General features: G+C 37.2%; 1 long non-coding RNA gene across 2 annotated transcripts; it reads left to right on the top strand.

Moving 5' to 3' along the window:
• The first annotated feature begins 2,123 nt into the window (after positions 1-2,123).
• On the top strand, positions 2,124-3,463 carry LOC113337833. 2 transcript variants are annotated; one of them, XR_003354442.1, is made up of 4 exons: positions 2,124-2,666; positions 2,788-2,950; positions 3,110-3,194; positions 3,290-3,463. It is a non-coding gene; the product is annotated as an uncharacterized LOC113337833 (long non-coding RNA). The 2 variants fall into 2 exon arrangements; XR_003354441.1 differs by having other exon boundaries at positions 3,110-3,377.
• The last annotated feature ends 3,313 nt before the right edge of the window (positions 3,464-6,776 follow it).

The following is a 6,776-nucleotide window of genomic DNA, read 5'->3' as shown; positions in this document are numbered from 1 at the left end:
TCCCTAATCCGAATGACCATATTTAAATCAAATCTTGGCCGTTTAAAGATAGGTATATAGAAGATCAAAAGAAAATTTCTCACAGTTTCTTCATTTTCCTCTCTTATCTTCGTCTCTAACCTTATCTTCCGCCTCGCTTGCAAAAGAAAACCCTAAATCACCACATAATCTATTTCTCGATCACTCTCTTATGTAAAAAAACTTACGGAAGTTGTAGATCGGTTCTTTCAAATTGCAATGGCTCCTTTGAAACTCATTTTCTCTTCTTATTCTCTCTTCTTCTTTCTTCTTTTTCGTTCTTCTTCTCTGCTCTTCTTCAGTTGAAAATCGAGAGGTAAAATTGAGGTATGGCTTGAGGAAATTTAAATCGTGAGGATGTATAAAAGAAGAAGGAGTTGGTGTTTCTGCTAATTATGAAGAAGAAGATTGAGTCCTGTTATGAATCGAGAACTAGGGTTTTCTTAGTGAATCGTTAATTGAGTTAGAAATGGAGAAATTAAAGATGGGTTTTGTGAACACAGTATGATGAGGAAGAATTAGTGATTGATGTGTGAGTTTTAATGAAGATTAGAGAAGCTAGGGTTTATGTTCTTTCTCAAAATAGATATTAGGGTTCTTGGATGTAATTGAATCAAGTGACTGAAATTGAAATTGAGGTTTTAGGGAAGGATTAGAGATGAGAATGTTTGATTTGAAAAATTAGAGGTCGTGGTGGTGGTAGAGGCAGAGGAGGCAGCAAAGGAGGAGGTCGTGGTAGTGGTGGAATGAAAGGTGGTAGTAAAGTGATTGGGTACAAAGTCTGGAATCCTTTTAGATCAAAGCTTGTTGCTGCTGTACTTGGTGGTGTTGAAAATATTTGGATTGTAAGTATTATTTGTGTATAATGTTTGGGATTTTTCACTTTGTGTTTTTACTTTTTTTTTCTTTGTCATTGTTTTAACATAATGGTGTTTGATTTGCAATTTCAGGTACCGCCTGAGTTAGACCTAGAGGTGGTGCTAGTGGAGGAGGAAGAGAAAGAGGAAGATATGGAGAAGAATGGGAGAGGAGGTTGGAATTTGTATTCGGTATTGATTCTTGTTGGTCCTGTATTTGGATTCGTATTGATTTTGGTATGTGGGTATAGTGGATTGGTATTGATTTTGAATTGTGGATTGAATTTTTTGTATTAGAATAATGCAGCGTCGGAGATTGCTGTGCACGATGATTGCAAACAAAGGTTTTTGGAATTGAAGGAAAAAAGGACTTTCCGTTTTTTTGTGTACAAAATTGAAGAGAAGGATAAGCAAAAGCAAATTATTCTGGAGAAGCTTGGCGAGTCAGCTGAAAGCTATGAGAATTGCCAAAAGAGAAAGGTTTTCTTCATCTATTGATAACTTTTGCAACTGTGTTTTTTGTTGTCTGATAGGAATTCTGGTCAGGGTTAGAACTGTGAGTAACCTTTGTCTCATTATTGTGTTTTGAAGGTCTCATGATACCACAAGGGTGAGGACCAAGATGATTTACGCGAGTTCATAGGAGAGGTTCAAGAGAGAGCTTGACGGAATTCAGGTAGAGTTGCAAGCAACTGATCCTACAGTTACAGCTTATCTTTCTTGTATTTTTTCTTAGTTGAAATGAATATGGCTGAAACTGAGTCTTGAGATAAAAATGGGATTGCAGTTGGTGATGGAGATGCCGCAATACAATGAATGGCCTGCGAACCTAGTTGTATGTTAGGACATTTGGAAGCAAGATGAATGGAGTGATGTGAAATGGTAATGGGGAATGTTGGTATGATGGATGTGAAGAAGGGAATGTATGTCTCATGAAACTGGTGGTGTTGAGCTGTTGCAGTAGCACATGAATGGACTGCAGTTAAAGCTCAGATGGATTCAGCTGATATATTTGAGGATAATGGCTTAGGATATTGGTGTCGTGACTGTGATGCTGCTGCTATGGCTAGGTTGTCAAGCTGCAGATGTTGATGCAATTAATGCTTTGAGGAGGATGTATGGAATGGTGGTTGTGTAGTGCAGTGGACAGCAGGGGATGACTTGATGGGCAAAATTTGTTCTTGTGTAGGATCAATTATGCTCTATACGAAGAGCTTGATTTGGAAAACATGGATCGAACTAGAGAAGTTTACAGATATATATCTTCATTATCTGCTAAAACCTCGTATATGCAGTTATATGCGAATCCTTTAGCTATTAATTAGTTATCCATCTCTTTATATACAGTAAAAATTGCATGATGATCAGGTCCTGTTTACTACTGCCAAGATTGCATAATCTATGACTACGTTCTGCAGAATTTATATCCTGAACAACCTATTCTCAATGGTTATCCATATATCGGATTAAGCTGAATTTTTAACATGTTGTTTCTGTATATGCAAGCAACTTACTGGGCTCCCATATTACTTCACAGAAGCACAAATTAGAGAGTTGCTTGAATCTTTTGGTCCCCTTCGTGGTTTCGATCTGGTGAAGGACATGGAAACAAGGAACTCTAAAGGATACGCCTTCTGCGTTTACTAGGATCTCTCAGTTACAGATATTGCTTGTGCTGCTCTAAATGGGTGATAAAACTCTTACTGTTAGACGAGCGAACCTGGGCACCGCTCAGCTAAAACCTGAGCAGGAAACGTCTTAATACAGGCACAACTACAGGTCGCGTGGCAGGTTAGTGGAACACACTTTATATTTTTCTTAGTTTCCAGTATATACAATAAATATATAAATATTTGCTACTGATATCTTTTTTTGTTTCCTTACTAATGAGTTTTCTTGTTTTCTTTGGCAGAGGCAATTGTTCCAAACCGGAGGTGGTCTAGGTGGTGGTAATGGAGGTGGCATTGCTACCAAGGTCGTATGCCTGACAGAGGTGGTTACTGCAGATGAGCTTAAAGATGATGAAGAGTATGAAGATATTTTGGAAGATATGAGGGTAGAAGGTGGAAAATTTGGTAAGTTGATGTCTTTGTTTTTTATATTCGAGCTTTTGTTTTTTTTTTGTGTTTCGCAGCCTTTGGAAATATTTGATTTCACGCCCCATAAAACCACTAGTTTGCACTTTTGGACCTTCAGAATAATTTGTTTCTAACTCGTACATTTTGCGATTGCAGGTACATTGATGAATATTGTCATCCCCCGTCCACAACCTAACGGTGAACCCTCTCTAGGACTTGGAAAGGTTAGTTTCAGTGTAAGGTATTGTTAAATGACACTCTTAGGTTGACTGTTACTTTGTATTATAAAATTTTGACTGTTACTTTGTATTGCTAAATGACACTCTTCTCCTGTAGGCTTTCGTTGAGAACTACGACACTTCATGTCTAAGCCAGTGCCTCTACGGTATCATCTACCACTATGTTTCTCATAATCGGTGTTAGGTTTACCAAGAAGAGAGTGTGCAGCAAAACAGATCATTTCCATTTAGCAATGTAACCCAGACTACCATACTGGAACGTGTATGCTACTGTCATATTTGTAGGAAAGGCCAATATCTGTGTTTTACGATTTATATGATATTTTTAGTCATGTTCAAAGAATCTATCATTTTATTTTCTTTCGTTGAGCAACACACTTTCATGCAAGGTGATTTGAAGTTAGCTAGGTAATGCAATTGGAGTGGTAGGTTAGCTTGAATGAATGTAAATGTGCTACACTGGCATGTTAATGTGAATGTGAAATACTTTCGGCAATTCATGCAATTCGGTTTCAGCTATAATTTTTTTTTTCAAAATAGTTTTATGCACACAACTTCTAATAAGAGTTGTATTCCATATTTCAACTACACATACCAAAGGTTGTGAAAAATATCTTTACGACATAACCAGGTGCTGTCCAAGATAGTTCGACAATTCATACAAGTGTTGTGCAAATATTATTCATAATACTGGTAATTGTTGTTGTATATGTTTCTACGATATACTACTTATGTTGTCCACGATTGTTCTACAATACAAGCAAGAGTTGTGTTAGGTTACCAAAAAAAATCGAAAGAGAATCACAACATTGACAAACTATTGTCGAACCATGAATCACATCACCCTTTAAAACACTTGTCATCCATTGTAGAAAAACTTGGACTTTCTACAATACCCCCGTTCCACAATGCATGAAATGGAGTTGTCGTAGGGGTACTGCAACTTTTATCTTGTGTCGTCAATGATGTTTTTTCCCGTAGTGGCAGAAATATCCCTCTATGTATATATTCTATATGCGAACTAATTAAACCAAAAACGTGATGTTGGATTCGGACGAGGAACATGACTTTGTTGCAGATGAAAAGCTCACAAGGTCATTTTCTCAATTGATGTCTCTCCTAGCTTTGTCATCGTGTTGAGTCCTATAAATATTGAGGATGGAGTTTTTTTAACCATATCGATTATCACTCGTATATCTATATTATAAAAAGAAGTGTTGTGTGTAGCCTGATAAATCCGACCATCGATTTCGTCATCCCACGGTGTGGATCGATTCGTTACATGTTCTATATAGACGTCTGTCGGATTGTTGGGTTTCCTGATTTGACTATGCTTCCATAATAATATGTCTTGACCATTATATATCGGGAAAAAAAATACCACGTTAACTACGTTTCCTAATAAAAATATGGGAGAGGGATATTTTCAAATTTCCTTATCTGACTACGTTTTGAGAGATACTTACGTTCATCTATAAGGGAAAACAAAAAAGGAAAAAGGAAACGAATGCAAAAAATTTCGCAAATTTTTTTTTCAAAAAAATGTAGATAGCTGTAGGACATTAGCACAATATCACAGTATCTATATATGTACTAGGTATCAAGTTAAACTAACTAAGTTATGGTAAGGTAAAGTAAGGAATTGGAGAAAGTTGTTGGGCAGGAAGCTTCACCCGGGTGCAACCTGGTGCTTCATTCTCTTCCTTTCGCAACAAATTAAGACAAAGCAAAAATAAAATGTTACCAAATAGACACGAACTCAAAAACACGAATAACACCCCATGAAGTCATCTCTTGCAAATTAAATACCCAATGACATAATTTAATTTGCAATTTAAAGAAAGCACGAGGAGCAAGCATAAAACCTTGCCCAAAAACATAAAAAATGAACAGCCTAAAAGTTTGAATCGGTCAATCATACCTTTGAGGATGCAAATGTACAAATTGCTGAATGGAGACAAAGTTGTACAACAAAATGGACAAACAAACTCGGTGTAGTTTACTAATATTCTATGTACAATTTTAGAACCATGTATAAAGATATTAGATTCACGCATATTACAAATTAGCCTTGGGACAGATCCGAACATTGACTTTGGCCATTCTGCCGCTTGGACCGTTAGTTCGCGAAATGTACATCCGTCCGTTGTATATATGACGATGATTTTATTATTTTGGGCGTTCGGGATTGATGCCACGATATAAGAATATATGACTTTGAAGTAATAATAAGGTTGTTATAAAAAGAAGTGATGTCTGTCTTGGGTAATAGACGACCCTTGATTTCGGCAATCCGACGGCTGAGAAAGATAGTTGGCGAGATTTCTATTGATCCGTCCGTTTTAGACATATAACTTTGAGAGATATTTACGTCCGTCGGTTCGTGAGATGATCTTATTTTAATATTTTGTTTTAGACGGCAGGGATTATGCCCCGGCCCGGTGCAAAACGAGACTCAACATTTCCTTATGTGACTCGAATCAACATTTCCTAATGCGTGTCGGTTTCCTTGAAAGTTTTCATGCACTAACTATAAATACCCTTTCTGATTTTACCAAAAAAATAATAATATTAATTTGAAGACTCTATAGATTTTACCTAATCACGGCTAATTTTAATGCGGATATCATATTTGCCTTTAATCACGCCTACGGCCCCGGCCCCATCCGGCTACTATGACGCGCCTAATTGAACACGCTATTGTGACCCGACTAATTAACACGGTATAATATGACACGACCAACTAAATATCAGGACCGTTGTGGTATTGACCGGACTAACTAAATATACTCCCGACTATTATAGATGGACTAAAATATGGGAAGACACTGGCCGACCGACCAAACAATAAACAGAACTCTAAAAGGTTGAGCCCCGGCCTACGTGATACCTAGTCTATATTATAAAAAGAAGTGGTGTGTGTATAAGTATAAATCCGACCCTTGATTTCGTCATCCCACGACGCGGATCGATTCGTTATATGTCGTTTATAGACGTCCGTCCGATCGTTGGGTTTCCTGATTTGACTTTGTCTCCATAAATTTTCCTTACTTGAATTCGTTTTTAATGTGCATCCGTCCATTGGCGAGACATACATCCGTCATGCGATTCCTAGATTTTCCTTGTATAACCCTGTTTCTAACTACAAAACAATTTCCTAACATTTAATTACCAAAAACACATTGATATTGATTTTATTTATAATTGTTTCCTACAGTTTCATTCCCACCGTCAAGCTTCTCTCCAAACCCTCCAACCCTAATTCAATTCTTTATAATCAAAATTGACACGTAAAACACATGGTCTTTACTGGGATACCGGTGGTACGGAGTGCTGCATGCTCTATCCGACATATTAGAGTTTCTCCGCCAAACTAAAAAGAGACCTTTTGATTCCTTAAAAGTTTTCACTGGATAAAAAATCGGACTAACACCACTAGGTGGTTCGCTTCACAGTTGAAATTTTAGGACTATATGCCTTATCGAATACAATAAACAAAGGTAGTTTCAAACAGGGGATCACGTTTACTTACCGAGGAAGCTAATGTGACCATGCTTTGGCCCAACTAGATGTCCGACATTATC

This window comes from Papaver somniferum, unplaced genomic scaffold (genome assembly GCF_003573695.1).
Source record: "Papaver somniferum cultivar HN1 unplaced genomic scaffold, ASM357369v1 unplaced-scaffold_18, whole genome shotgun sequence".
Taxonomy (NCBI): domain Eukaryota; kingdom Viridiplantae; phylum Streptophyta; class Magnoliopsida; order Ranunculales; family Papaveraceae; genus Papaver; species Papaver somniferum.
Note: the sequence above shows the minus strand (reverse complement) of the source record. Positions and strands in the feature narration are given on the sequence as shown.